General features: G+C 36.8%; 1 pseudogene; it reads right to left on the bottom strand.

The window, feature by feature from the left end:
- Positions 1 to 5,819: 5,819 nt before the first annotated feature.
- Positions 5,820 to 10,457, bottom strand: LOC134471105 (coiled-coil domain-containing protein 112-like; annotated as a pseudogene).
- Positions 10,458 to 16,377: the final 5,920 nt, after the last annotated feature.

The raw sequence follows: 16,377 nt of genomic DNA, 5'->3' as shown, positions 1-16,377 counted from the left end.
TGATTCATTTTCTCCAGTTAATATTTCCTTTGATTATTTTCCAAATCCTGTTTCCCATTTCTCAAATGCCTACATCCCTATTGCTTTTATGACTCCTTCACTGTGCTGTTGATACCCACACACATATATGTATATCAATATATATACATTTATATGTTAGTATATATATCTGCAGTAAATGTCTCATAACTTGTGTGGAATTAGGTTATGTGTATTGCACCTCTAATTCCTTTTTACATCCCCTTTCCCTCTCCTGACTGCCCCTTCCATCGTTTCTTGATCCCCTTCCCATTTGAGAAGAAACTATATCCCTTTTTCCTCTTATCTATCTTTATTTTTGTTTGTTCTCTTATACAAGAGGAATCATGTGATATTTAATATCAGGTGTCTCCTTTATTTCATTTAATCTTATGGACTCAAGGTTTATTCGCTTTTCTACAAATGACTCAAGTTTATCTTTCTTTGTGGCAGTGTAGTTCTCTGTCACATGTAAACACATGTAAAAACCATATTTCTTTGACCATTCATCTGTTGGTGGGCACATAGGATTCTTTCAGGGTTTATCTGTTATCAGTTCTGTAGCAGCTAAATGTAGGTGTTCATGTGTCACTGTATCATGATGATTTTCTCTCTTTTGAGATGATACCTAGAAGGGAAATAACAGTGTTAAGTGGAACTTCAAGTGTTAGATGTTTGAGAAGCCTGCATAATGGTTTCCACCATTGATGTAACAGTGAACTTTCCCATCATAAATGAGGAAGATTGATTTTCACCCACAAACTTTCCAACATTTATGATATTTTTTGTCTTTTTGGACGGGGTTGCACTATGAAGTTCAGGCTGGCCTTGGGCTCATTTTGTAGCTTCAATTGGTCTCAAACATGTAACAATTCTCCTCAGCCTCCCCAGTGCTGGGTTTACAGGAGTGCATCACCATGCCTGGCTCAACATTTATGATGTTTTGATCTTAAGTGATAGTCATTCTTACTAAGATAAAATTATAGTGTTGTTTCAATTTGTATTTCCTCGATGACCAAAGATTCTGAGCATTTTCCCCATGTTCTTATTGGCCAGTTTGCTTCTTTTTACAAGCACCTATTTGTTTCAATTGCCCATTTTGTTTGAATACTTTATTTTATTATTTTATTCTATTTTTTGAGACAGCATCTCTCCATGTAGTTCAGGCTGACATTGAATTCCTGATGTAGCCCAGGCTGGCCCCAAATTTGCAGTGATCCTCCTGCCTCAGTCTCTGCACGCTGAAATTACAGACATGAACCACAATACCTAGCAAATCTTTTATTTTATTTTAGATTTTCTCTCTTGCTCTCGCTATTTTTCTTCCAACAGATGAGTAGCTGGGACAATTTTTCCTTACTCCATTCCTGAGTATCATCTTTACTCTTTTGATCATCCATTTTTGTACAGGTATTATTCATTTAGATATAATCCCATTAATGATTCTAGAAATTATTCTTTATGTAATTGTGCTTCTGTTCAACAAGTAGAAGCACATTGCAATGTCTTCAAGTGTTTTACTTATTTTATCTTTTAGCAGATTCAGTGTTTTCACTTTATATGTCAGTCTTTAGTCACTTTCTATTTGTATATACTGCAGGATTAGAGATCTGAGTCGAGATTCATTCTTCTTCGCTTGGAAAACCAGTGTTCCCATTAGCATTTTTTAGAAAGGCTATCTGTTCTTCAGCATTTATTTGTAAGTCCATTTTTAAATATCAGATGCTAAATGTAAATACTGTTTCTGTGTCTTCTGTTTTATACCAGTGGCCTTGTACTTTTTAAATGTTTGAACAATACTGTGACATTAGTATTTTGATTGGTATTACATTAAACTCTCTCATCTATACGGATACATTTTGTAATCTGGCTATTTTTGCAAAATTACTTCAGTTTCCCAGGATGAAGACTGTCTTCCATTTTTAAGTCCTCTTCAGTCTCTTTCTTAAAAGAGGTACAGTTTTCACTATAGTTTTTCACCTTTTGGGTTAGCTTGGCTCTTGTGTATTTAATTTTTTTAGTAAACATGAGAGGGATTTCTTTGGCAATAAGGTCATTATGAGTTACAAAACTGTTACAGATTTTGGTTGGTTGATGTTTTTGTCCTGATACTTTGCTGAATTTATTTATTAGTCCCATGCATCTTCTGATTATTTTGATTTCAAGTAATTTTCCTGAAAACGTCTCTTTCTTATGCCTTCAAATTAAGCTCTGAGGAGCTGTAAATTTTTGAGGCATCTCATCGTCTTGATTTCTCCTTTTATTGTACTGATTTTTTGAGCTGAGTTGGACTAAAAGCTCTTCCAGAGGAGTAGACCACTTTACTACTGCATGGTAGACTGCGAACAGTACCTATCAATACCCAAGGGCCATTACTGATTGATGTAGAGTTTACAGCATGTTTAGTGTGTTTTCTGCTCTCAGTGTCCAGAAATACAAAGGATTTAGCAATGATAGAGAAAGAGATGGGAGATGGAGGAAATGAGAAAAAAATGAGCAACTGAGAGGATCAAAAGGTGACCAAAAGGAGCTAAGGCAAAAAAATGGAAGAATAAATGAATGAAAGGTAGAAAGAAAAAATTTTTATAATTTTTTTATACCCATAAAAATTGTGGAGGGAGGAATGTCTTGAAAGTGTGTACATACAGATTGTAGGTGATATGGCTTGTGTCTAGATGTCCTCCCAAAACCTTATGCCACAATAGAGGAGCTATTTATAGATGGCTGGATTTATGAGTATGAATGTAGATTAAGGTGGAATACTCAAGTAAGACTGTGAGGTACTCAGTTAGTCCACTGCCTGGAATTAGCATGGTTCTGGGTTTGTTTAATGGATTTGTGGAAGATGCAAGCTCCATTCTCTCTCTCTCTCTGTGTGTGTGTGTGTGTGTGTGTGTGTGTGTGTTTTCCCCAGAAGGCTTGTAGCACAGGTAGAATAAAATGGAAATGAAAGCCTGCTGCTGCTTGCTGCTTTGATGCCTTCTGCCCAGCACATCATAGGCTGTTTCTCCTCTGTGGTGATGCTCAGTTTTTGATCATGGCTAATTGGAGTTGTATATACCTGGCTTATCTGCATATCAAATTTTCTTTCCCTACCAGGAAAGTTTCCTGCCATGATGTCTGTGAACATTATTAAATATTTGTGGTATCTCTTCCTTTTTCATTCATTCATGCACTCTTACCTTATTCTTCTTTTTCTCATCTAGCAGCTGTTGAATTGATTTCTCATGGTCCCTTGCTATTTTTTTTATTTAAATGGAAAAAGAGAAAAAAAGCAGAACAAAACAAAACAGTGTAAGGGTACAAGTAATTCAGAACTACAAAAAAACCCAGTAAGTTATCACCAGTTAATAGATTACTCGCTATCATCTTAGAAACGGTGTTTCAGGTCACAGGATCAAAGCACACAAAGCGAACATTCAAACAGTGAGACTGCAAACAGTTGTGTTCAGTAATCCAATCAAAAATATTAATATGATCTTCTATGTAACACACCTAAACACCCTTGCTGTTGTATCCTTCAGGGCACTTTTCTTTCCCTCTCTTTATTACAACAAAATTTACACATTTTGGATTTTATTGCTCCCTTAGATCTTATATTTTTTTGTAAGGAGAAATTTTTCTTTCTTGATTTCTAACTGAAAGCCTGTCTTTATTATCTCAGATACTGTCTTTGTAACGGCCTAATATCCTTTCAATACTTTCAGTAGAATTTTATTCTCCAGGACATCTGCTTTGTGGACTCTACTTCTTTCATACATTGACCTTTCATAATTTTTAAAATTCATCTAATTTTTTGTCTGTATCTGATTTAGTGTCACTAAGTATAGTCTTTATCTGAGAGATTGTTTCTGATTTCACTTTTTCCAGAACCTCATTCAATTGCTTTGATGTTATCATTTCAGAGAGGCCAGGTTGGAGGCTTTTGGATTGTTCTGCTTCAGGGCCCCTCGGATTTGCCTTTGTTGAACTTTAGTTTAATTCCTGTGGTGATGCTTATAAATTACCTTTGGTGTTTTGCTTTATTGTTAGTGTTTAGGGTCCCTAGATTATTTCTATTTCTCTGAGGTATCTTCCAGGTGTAGCTTGTTTTTGGGTTTTGAGTCTGTTGGAAGATCTCACCTCTTCAGTTTGCTGGAGATAAGAAGTTGTTGCTCATATGGCCTCGTCCCCGGTTCTTTGGACTTGTACCACAATATTATCTGTGACCCTTAGTCAAATTCATGACTAGTCAAAGTCATAGAATGTCAGGACCAATAACTGTTTTGAGCAATTATGTCCATTTTTGGTACAGTGGTCTGAATAGCGTCAAACATCTAGAAAATGAGAAACTGAGATAACACTTAATTTGCTACTTTTAACCATACGAACTAGATTTGTGGTTATGTAACACAATCAGAAACATACTGGAAAAGTACATGCAGCAAATGAATCAATTTTGCACTCAGGGTTAAAATTTAAAATGAATTAAGCACAAAATAGAGAAGTGGAAGAATAAGAGATTATAAACAAGCTCAGAAGAAAAATAGGATCATGCCAACTTTGGGAAACTGGTGCAGAAGCCTGAAGCAAAAGAGAGAAGGGAGAAGTGAATGAAAGGACAAAGTAGAAACACAGAGTCTAGGAACCACACTCACACTCACATGAATGCAAAATCAAGATCAAATAACAAAGGAGAAAGCGGGGAAAAGAGGAAAAATCCACTTCCAGGGGTCTCTACCACCTGTGAAGACCATGTCTCGATTTGTTCAGATCTCTCCCAGTAAGCCAGCAGTAGCTTCATTGTGGGATTGTGAATACTCTCAGCAGGTCTGCCTTGAGACCAGAGTCTTTGGGCTTGCCACTGTCCAAGCAGTTTTCATGGGTCTGAACCCAGCTGGGAGCCACTAGATGGAGGTGGCAGCAGTTCTGGGTTCTGAGCTCAGTCAGTCCATCTCCAAGATGGCCCCTGGTTAATTGTGCTCTCCCGAGGGTAGACTAAGTGCTCTGCACTTACTGCCAACCAGTGCAGTCCCTCACATCTGCTGCTCCCCTGCACCACCATGTCTCCTTTCAGAGGCCTCCATGGATGATACTGTCACCATCACGCTGGGTCTTCAGGTTTGAACTGCTCCTCTTGTGCAGTGAGTCCTGTCTCAGGGAGAAAGCACTGTCTGCTGCTTTCTTTTTCACTGCAGTTTCTCCCTTTCCTTTCTCTGTGAGCTTCAGTTTGCATTTCTGATTTTTCCTGTGTTCAATGGACCCACTTCCCTTCTTCTTGTATTTCTCAAAATACTATATTCCAGTCTGGATGGTGACTCTCAGAAAGGTTGTTGTCTCTGCTGTTTACTGCTCCACCGTCTTAGTCTCTAGTTGTCTAGTCTAGTGGTGCTTAAAAGAAAATGCTTAGTCTTACTGTCCCAGTATTACTCGGTATGTTAGAACCCCTATTGAATGAACAGCAATTTCATTATCTCATAGTTTTCTCTAAGTTCCTAAATTCTCTAAATTTCTCTAAATTCTTCAGGTCACAATACCTCTGGGTGGGATGTTTAGATGTGACCCCAAACCTGTTGGTTTCATGCTTTTAGTCCATTCTTCCATAGCTTTGGCAGATTCATGAAGGAGGAATTTCTATTAATATTATTTTCAACCTTGTTTGTTCATTTTGCTCCTTCTGGTCTTCTTCTTCTTCTTCTTCTTCTTCTTCTTCTTCTTCTTCTTCTTCTTCTTCTTCTTCTTCTTCTTCTTCTTCTTTTTCCTTTCTTCTCTTCCTCCTCTTCCTTCTCTTCTTCTTCCTCCTCCTCATTGCTCTCTTTTTCTTCCTCCTCCTTCTCCTCCTTCTTCCTTTGCCTATCTAGAATTCTCAATTCAAGTTTATATAAATGCCTTTCTTTAAACCTGGTCATTTCAACAGCAACAGTTTTTTCCCTGCATTTTCTGCTTTTTTCCTTATCTCCTTTTCAAGCCTCAGAAATTCTTCCTGTGTTTCTTCTTCTGTCTGTACGTTTCTAGTAGTAATTTTAGTTTAAACTGGTATTGTTGCTCTTTCTGCTGTTTTTTCCTCTCTTCCTCTTTTTTTAGACTTAGATTTGTATTTCATTGACAGCTGTATAGATTTCTGTTTTATCCAGTCTTCAATCATCACCTTGTTTGTTTTTTCTTCCTCTTTTTGCTTTGTATTACCTTCTGGTTTATTATGAAAAGGCACAGGAATGGTGTCTATCTTCTCTTTTAACTTGAAAATTTTCTGCTCCTTTTACTGCTTTGTAGTTTTCCAATTGTGAATAGACTTTCTTCTTTCTCCTAAAGCCAGAAAATTTTGATACCCTTTCTCATGCTTTTGAACTGTATTCTGTGTTCTTCTGTGAAGTTGTTCTAGAACTCCTGTTTTGAATCTGGGCTTTCCTTTATGTTGGTGTCTCACCTTTACAAAGTTCTCTTAGTCATAATTATCCGAGCAACCCAGTCTACCTCCTGTTTGTTGAAGGAATTTTTCAAAATCTATCACAGTTTCTGGAAAAGTATTTGGTGTCATTTTATTTGTTTATTTATTTGGTCTCATTTTATCTACAGGAACTTTGCTTGAAATTGATATGAAAGTTTTCTCTGTTTCTGAATTTCCCAAAGCCAATGAGTCAATTTTGCTTGATGTGACACTCAATTCATTATTTCTTCTTTTCTCTTTCATAAGCCCACATGTATCATTCTTTGCTCTTCTTTAAAAGTGTTAATTCTTTATAGCTGAATAATACTCCATTGTATAGAAATACCACAACTTTTTTATCCATTCCTCAGTTGATGGACACTTGGGTTGTTTCCAAGATCTGGCGATTACAAATTGTGCTGCTATAAACATAGGTGCACATATATCCCTGTGGTATGGTCTATCCTTGGTTTGGACTTACAGCTTTGTTTTGCCATATTTGACTTTATTATCTCCCCCCCAAGAGAGTAATGAGAACTGAGGAGTAATAAAATCCAAAATGTGTAAATTTTGTTATAAAAAAGAGAGGGAGGGAAAAAAAAAAAGAGCTCTAACGGATATAACAACAAGTGTGTTTAGGGATGTTAAATAGCTGACTATATTAATGTTTTTGGATCATTGAACACAGCTGTTTGCAGTCTCTCCGTTTGAATGTCTACTTTGTATTCTTTGATACTGTGATTTGAGCAACTATTTCCAAGATGATATTATGTAATCTATTAACAGGTGATTTCTTACTGTTATGTTTATTTTTTTTTTGTAGTTCTGTATTATGTGTAACCTTACACTGCTTTGTCTTGTTTTGTGTTTTTCTCTTTTTCCTCTTAAATTAAAAAAAAAAAAAAAAAAAAAAAAAAAAAAGTGTTAATTGCATAATGCCACTTTGAACCACCCTTTATCTCAGTGTGTTTTATGAGAAAGCAATCAAGTGATTTCACAACATGATAAGAAGGTTAAGCACAATGAAGGATGAGATGTGCCAAGGAAGATAATACACTTGTATAACATTCCTTTCAGCAGGTTTATTATAAATATTTCAGTATTAAATACTATTGTGAGTATCTGCATAATTTATCAATTTTTTCATAAGTATACATGTGTATAAAAACCATATGTGTGTGTGTGTGTGTGTGTGTGTGTGTGTGTGTGTGTGTGTGTATTTGTGTTTGTATTTGTGAGGTATTACAACTCATTATCGGAAATACATATTAGGAACATGGAATTTTATCTTGTGCAGACATATAAATGATACTCTATTTTTGTTCTGCTAGAGAGGCAAAGCATTCCTGTCTGTCTACTCACAACAGGAAAAAAAGGTCGAAGTTTTCTGAGAAGAGGCACATGGCTGAGCAATTTGCCAAATGATGAGTTTCATCTACATTTCCCAAGAGCAACCACTGATCCAACCCCATTTCTAAATCAAACAGATTCTTTAAAACTTTGTGTCTTTGCCACAGGACAATAATTTTGTATCATATAGGGAGTGATTCAGCCTCAAAAACAGTAAACCTGAAACAGGTATATAATTTTGAAAGGAAAATATATACTTTAGAATGTTTGGGATTTAATATAGAACACACTGAATGGACCAGCGGTAATGGATATAGAGTAAAATATATTTTCAAAGGGTAAATAGTACATGGGCCTCCTCAGGCAGACAGCATTAGGAGGAAAGCACCATCTGGGAATTGGAGAGACTTTGTCAACCATTTGATTATATGTAAGTAATGGTAGACTTTTTGTATTCTCCAAGGTATATTTGCTTGTCAGTTTTTAAATGCATCTCAGCTGAAGTCTTTGGATTCAGAAAGAATTATATTTTCCTGGAAATAAAAGTGTCAGCCTTACACATATCAAGGTCTCCATTGTGTTGCTAATTGGGGGCCACTATGTCTGATGCAAAATGGCTCTGTTTTACATTACATTCAGTGCCTGAAATGTTTCTTTTCCCTACATCTCTGCTGCGATTCCACCCACCTCTCTGATTCACATCACTAAAAAATATGAACTTTTGGACTTGTGACCCTTTATTCTACAGATATCATTGGTCATCCTAGAGCGCTTCAACTGCAGAATATTGTGCTTGTCTATCTTTTGCATCCATGTGTCATATTTCTGTGTAGGAGACTTGAACCATCTCCAGGGGTTTTGGAAGTTAATTGCTGGTAAAAATGCCTGTTATTATATTTCTGTGTGATCCTTTGTTGATATGTGCAAAAAGGATAGCAAAATACAGACAGCATGCAATCTATCTATTTTATGTTGCACAATGCAATGTAATTAGAGACTGTCATGGTTTATGTCTGTATCCCTCAGGCCTCATGAGTTTGCATTGTGTATTTGTGATCGGTTCATTTTCTAGTGCTTGGATTGATGGTGTCAGTGCTCCACCCACATAGAGGTGGAGCCAGGATGTGATGTAATGGCAGGAAGAAGGTGTGTCTTGCTTTGTTGCTGGTTCCAGCTTGCTGTTTTGCTGTTTGCAGCCACCATGAACAATGGCCCAGCCATGCCCGCCTGCCTGGGAGCCAACTGAGAGTGGACTGAAACCTCCAAAAGCTGTAAGAAATAAACCTTTCCTTTCCCAACTTGGGCATCAGGTAGTTTGTCTCAGTGATGAGCATAAAGTAACTAAGACAGAGACCAAGGGTCTATTTCCTGTGCCAAAGACCTTTCCACTCTCAGCATCATTTTAATAACATCAGAAGTGTATTTATTGGAAAGAATAGTATGAAATAAAAATCTTTCACTAGATTTCCACCAGAAGGAAATTGTCAAAGTGGCATTGCCAGTATGCTTTCTTTGCTTTGGACTTCCATAGATAAGGGGAGTGGAGAGGACTTGTTTGAAGCTGGTGGCCTTGTGTATTTATGGAAAAGATAACTAGTTATTTATCTTGTTTACAGAAAAATTTTTACTCTGCATTTTTAAGGTTTTTTCCCAAGTCCATCTGTAAGTTTAGGGATGAGCTGTCATATAATTTAGAATATTTTCCTTCTGGAAGGCAATAGCTTTATCTCCCTTCTTGGTTTTAACTTTTATTCTTTTTCTTGTATTTACCTTTTATTTTTAAGCTGAACTAGCTTAATAACTTGAATTAACTCTTACCACTAAACACATAATTTTTTATTTAGTTTTTTTAAACCACAGATCTGTCTCTGTTAATACACAGAGCTAAAAACCAATTAAAGATTAGTATATCCAAAATTGATATAATTATGCTAATACTATAAGACAAAGTATTACTTAGGCAAAAAATTAACACGAAAATATTGTATATGGAATTGAGAAAATGGAGGCTTGATAGGGGGTTGGATGGAGAGCCTCTGCAAGGAACGCAACTCAGATGCTAGAATTTGACAGCATGGCGAGGGCCAGACGATTGGAGGATGATTTTTATTAATCCAAGAGGAAACCGAAGGGAAAAGTAAAAGTAGGAAGAGGAAGGAAAAGCACGATGGAGGGCTGTAGCCTGACACACCTACTGAGACCCATTCTACACTGTGCTGGGTGCATTCTAGAGTTCAAAGATCCAAAGTCCTGCTGAAGCCAGAGCTGCCAGTAACAGGAGTCATCAGTCCCGGGCCCTTGACAGGAAGATGTGGCGCAGTCTAAAGTGGAGCCAAGGAGGAGAGCTTTATTATCTCTTGGTAAGTACTGAGGCCCTGCTCTGGAGGAGGCCATCGAGAGGACCATGTGCCTGGGAGCCAAGCTGGGCACCACACTGCGCAGTTTTCTGAAAAGGCAGACTGCTGATCTAGACGCAGAAAAACCACACCAAGTTAGAATCTACCTCTGCAGAAAAGGAAAAATGTGAATGTAGCACTGGAGCCCTGCCAGCTTACTGAGACCAGTCCACAGTGTGCTGGTAGCACCATGGAGTCAGGTGATTCAAGGTCGAGCTGAAGCCACATCTGCCAATAACGGGAATTGTTGAGTCCTGTGCCCTTGGTGGGAGGATGCGGCACGGCATGGATTGGAGTCAAGAGGAGTAGTTGCCTTGATTCTCGGTGAGTGCTGGCTATTGGGTCCCACAGCTGCTGTCCCTGGCTGGAGGACATCTTGGAGTTGGACAAAGCCTGGCACCGCAGCAGCATCAGTCAGCTGCCCATGGTGCAGAGAGGAATGGTGGGCTCTGCTGGGGCTGAGCTACGCCTCTGGGTCCCAATAGCCAAGGACAAAAAGGTCACGACTTGGTGACTTCTACAAGGTACAACATAAGTCCCTGAAGGAAATTGTGGGCTGACTGGCTCAGATGCTAGAGGCTAGCCTTCACCGTCCCTGCATCCTTGCCTGTACCTCAGATAACAGCAAATTGGGGAGGGCAGCAAAACCCCAGTCAGCAAGGTATGGAAAGACCCTAAGCAATATGGAGAAGGTCAGAGACCCCCCAGGACACACCTGTCTGAAAGAAAGCAGAAACATGACAAGAAATAGAAATAAAAAAAACCCCTTGAGGCACTGACCCTGAGAAAATAAGCCCAGGAGAGGTAAACACAGAAGAGAATCAGTGCAGTAATCGTGCAATATTAGACACAGCATCAGTGGACATAAAAAAATACCCTCATGACCTCATAGATGAATTTAAATCTATACTTCTGATCCAATTGAGGCAAGATATAAAAAGATTAATTAAAGAAATGATAAGCCCCTCCCAAGAGAACACAGATGAAAGAATGGAGGAACTCAGAAAAAGAAATCTTTTATGAAAAATATAAACAAAATCTAGAATACATGAAACAGATCCAAAGAAATTACCAGGAAACTAAAAACTCCATTGAAAGCTGTCAAAATGCCTTGACAGAAACTAAAGTTAGCTTTTCAAAACATTCTAGAGAGAGTGAGAGGAAAAACATCAAGATTACAGCAACAATGGCAGAGAGGTCTCAATGAACAGGGCAGACAGTTGAATGAAGGAGTAAAGTGGACAAACAATAGCAGAACAATAGAATAGCAGTGATGAGGCAGAGAGGGTAAGCTATAATTTTTAATACTGATAGCCTTGATACACTAACAAAAAAGAAACGCAGGCAGAGTAGATTAGGAGGCAGTATCCATCATGAGGCTCTGAATAGGAAATACACTCAACCTGAAAGAGGGTTAATAAACTGAAAGTCAAAGATGAGAAAACAATGCTATATGTGACAGGAAACCAGAGAGAAATAGGTACAACTCATCCAGCAGCCACAGATAGGTTGGAAAGTTATGACACTTTTGTGCAGTGTAGAACTACAAAGCTAAAAGGAAGGGAAAACTTGTGGCTTTAGTAAGTAAAGGAGTACAGCTCAAGATTAATTCAGGGGTAAAAATGTTCAGCAACACTCAGATAGATTACAGGTTGACTCCCTAGTGTAAAAACTAAAGGATCTAACACGACTCAAAATATACAGAGCATCCTGAGAAGGGGAAAGGTGAGGAACTGCCTAAAAAAGGAAGGCAGAGGACATTGTTAAAAGTGTATCAGAATTTAAAAGCCACAGTAGTCTTATCGTTCTGTTTAGTTTGATTATATCTTGTTCTGGTCTGTCTACTCATGTGAGATTTGAGGGAACAGACAGCTAACCCCAAAATAACAGGTTATACCATGGTAGCTATCCTTAATTTCCTATTAACTTAAACTGAAATTCTGTATTACTTACATTGTCTTACTATGACTGATCTTATTTAAACTGGTTTGTTAGATAGTTATTTTGCCTTGACTGATTTTATTCAAATTTCGTATGCTTGACTGAATCAAGTCTAAGAGTAGAGACAACTACTCTGAAGATGACAGGAGGTAAAAGATATCCATTCCAGTTTTGATTATTAACTGCTTTCAAGTCCTACAATGTCTCCAAAGATGTGTTTTTATAAAAATAGCTATGTAATGCTATGCTTAACTATAGAATACCTGATAATGTGGATAACTCTATTGAAAATAACAAGAGAAAGCATACTAACTACTGTAGATTACCTAATATTGTGGTCTTATATGTCTTTTTCATTTCATGTTTTTCTAGGAATTTGTTTTGTTGTCTTGATTTGATATGTTTTTCCCTAAAATACAGGAAGGATAGATATACATGTGGAGATTCACACATGGGAAGAATTTCTAAACTATTTACAGGAACAGATTATATAATACATAATGTAATGAACAGATACTCTGAAGAAGAAGAGACACTAAGAAACCCAATGCTAATTCTGTAGCATGATGATATATAAAATCCAGCAATAATATTATTCACTTTTCAGAGTGATATTAGTCTAGTCTCTTAAGTTCAATTACAGCATACATGAAGACAGCTACTCCAAAGAGAATGAGAGACATTATGGTAGTCATTATTGACTTCCCCAAAATCAGGTCTTGAAGACCTAAAAAGCCTTCATCATCCTGTAATGATTTGATTAGTTCTATGATGTTCAGTATATATTCAATGTGTGTGAAGATGGGGACAACTATTTGGAAGAAAACTAGAGACAATAAGATAGTGAAGATCTCCAGTGGACTTGCTTTGAAATCTGTGTTTCTTTAAATTGTTTCCTTATGAACTGTTTTGTTCTGTTTTGACATATTTAATCTTACTTTCTTTAAGATTAAAAAACAAGTGTGTAGGACTGAGAACCATATTACTAAGTTTTTGTTGGATCATTGAGCAGACCTGTTTGCAGTGTCATTATTTGAATATCACGTTGTATGCTTTAATTTTTTTTAACTTGAACAACTACTTCTAAGATGACAATATGTAACTTATCAACTAGTGATTTCTTACTGTTTATTTTTCTGAAATTCTGTATTATTTCTATCCTTTTTTCTCTTTAAATTAAAAAAAGAAAATAAAATATTTTATATGGCCATATATATGAATGTCATATTTTCTTATATAAGGAGAATATTGAAAAGTATATTAGTGAGTATATATATGTACTTACACACACACACACACACACACACACACACACACACACACACACACATTCCACTATATCTGACAGTTGTACAGCAGGAAAGAATCAACCTGCCATCACTGATTCAAAACGTAGGCAGTTCCTATAATCTGTAATATCAGATAAAATAGACACAAGCCATTGTTACTTTGGCTAGTATATACTTTTATCTCAGGATTGTAAGTCCTCCTCTTTAATTCTCTAACATTTTGCCCATTAATTAAGCCAGTATACCCTTTGGCTCCAGAACTCACCCTATGAATATTTAAAGTAGACGTTGTTCATGGACCCTTTGGAAGCACAAGAAACACTTGGAGATAAAACTCTTACATATTTCTACTTTCTTAAGCTTTGTCTGGAGCAAAATATCTGCATTCTACAAGGATATTAGGAATTATGTGTAGAACAAAAGAACTATAAGTACATTCTTGTCTTTGTTGAAATGAGGATTTGCTGTTCCTTCTTATCAATAAGCCCTGTCATTAATCAACACTGTTCTATAACTTGTGTTTCAAAGGATATCACATTACTTTAGTGAACACACTCAGGTAGGAGGTAGAACAGGAATAATTTAATAAAGTAGACAAAAAAGTGGACTGGTACTTTCAGAAAGCTGTCTTCAAAATTGGAAGATATAAAGATGAAAAGGAGAATGCTCTCTTCTCACATCTAAAAAGCAAAAGAACATATGAACAAACATAACAAATTGAAGTAAGGAGTGTCTGAGCATGGATGAGATGGACATTACAGAGATGTAGTGGAATGAACTTTGCTCCATTCACCCATGGGGCCCCTAGGCTTTGCCTGTTCCAACAATACAGCACAAATACACAAATGAAGATGGCTCTTACTGGTCAAGAAAGAATAACTGATTTTATGGCCTTTTGTTGTTGGTACTTGTGGGAAATGTGTGCAGAGGAGGAAAATCCCACCAATCATGACATTTCCTTTCCCATGCTTGCTTCTTGTCTTTTGGAGAAGGCAAGTGATGCAATTCCACGTAAATACAAAGAGTGGGTTCTGTAGGAGATGAAAGTAATGAAAGAGAACTCTTAGAGGTATCCTCAAAACCTAAGCTTGAAAATAGATGCAATTTGCAGTGTCAGCCACATATAGTGTGTGTGCATGCATGTGTGTCTGTGTGTGCGTGCTATTGTATATTTAGACAAACACTTGAAAGAGCCTTCTCTGCTTTGTAGGAGAAATATTTATCGCTCTGTACCTTGGGCTTTGCTTCTGGGGGTCCAGCATCTAAGCAAAAGACAACATAGGATAGAAAACATGTTCAATTATCTACCTTCATAGATCATGATTTCATAAATAACCACTGATAGTGAGATCACAGATATCACCTTCTGGAGATTTTGTGGCAGCCTAAACAATTTGCATGAGTTCTTCGGGGGATGGTGTAAAAAAACTTCTCTGCATGATTCAATGTAAGGTTTTTACTGAAATGCTTTCAAAGAGTCCATGCTCAGATGAGAATACTTCAACATAGTGCCCTTAAAACCACATGATTTGCAGTTACAACCTTTCATACACAGGTTCAATGACAGTCAGCCAACATTCCCAGTATGGTCCAGAGGCATATGCATCACAGGCATCCATTCTAAATGCTGACAGTCATGTGTGTCTAAGATAGTGTCGAGAACCAAGAAATACACTGAATTCCAAAATTATGCAGGGGGAAATATGAGAAAGGCAAAATCATATGTTAATTATGTGTGTGTAATGTGTAGAAAAAAAGTCATACATAGTTAGATAAATGTCTCACATTAATAAAGGATGGTTAAACAAGAGGAAATGGAAAAGATTATGCATAAGAAGAATAACTCCTGCACACTATCCAGTTGTCTCTAAAATTAATGTATTCTCTCAGTGTCTTGCCATCTTAAATGGAAGACTATTTCTTATTGCATGTGACAAGTCAATCCTAGAAATTTTTAAAATTTTTATTGTAAAGAGAATAAAAGCAAATGAGACAAAACAAAATAAATGAGTCAGTCAAAACCAAAGGATCAACATAGTACATGGCTTAAAAACAAAATATAAGGAGATCAATAATGGCTACCATAATGCCTCTTGTTATGTTCAGAATAACTGCCCATATCGTCAGGCATAATAAAATTGAACAAAATGGTATGGAATAAAACCAATATAAGCAAAACACTGGAGACGTTATAGGACTTCAAAAGTTGATAATAGTCCAACCAAAATGGTTATCATACTGTATCTTATTGTCATCAAAGTAGTTGCCTATACCACCAGACTTGGTAATACCAAACAAAACAGAAAAGAAAAAAATTAAATAATTCACAACAAAATAGTGAAAGCAACAGAGGGTTTCAAATCAAGTTAATAGGAAATCAAAAATAGTTACCATAATACATCCTTCTATCTTTGGAATAGCTGTCCATGCCATCAAATCTAATACAAGTAGACAAACTGAAACAATAAAATCAAACTAAACAGAACAATGAAAACATGTTTTAAATCATGATAATAGATTAACAATAGTGACTGCCTTTCCTTTTATACATTTCCTTCACTTGAACTTTCATGAGATGTATTGTTCATTTTGGATTCCACTAACTGTTTTAGTTTTTATACTAGGGAGGCAACCCGTTATTCACTTAAGTGATTCTGGACCTTTTTACCTCTGAGCCATGATCTCCAGCTGTATCCATTTGTCTGCAAGAGCCTCAAGGTTTTTTTCCTTATACCTGAGTACTTTTCCATTGTATAAACATGTCATGGCTTTCTAAACTATCTGCAAGTGATGGGCAAGCTACCCTCACTTTTTTTGGTTCTCTGTCACATAAAACATTTTCTCATTTTTGACATTCACTCTACAAACCCTCTTTCAGTTTAAATATACTTATTATGTAAAGCACACTGATGGAGCCTATCTCCTGATCCACTCTGCCTGTATTTCTTTATATTGGTGAATTGAGGCCATCTGTATT

Source organism: Cavia porcellus, unplaced genomic scaffold (assembly GCF_034190915.1).
Source record: "Cavia porcellus strain 051 isolate PalLab524CR breed Dunkin Hartley unplaced genomic scaffold, mCavPor4.1 scaffold_17, whole genome shotgun sequence".
Lineage (NCBI taxonomy): Eukaryota > Metazoa > Chordata > Mammalia > Rodentia > Caviidae > Cavia > Cavia porcellus.
This window is presented reverse-complemented; position numbering and strand designations above follow the sequence as displayed.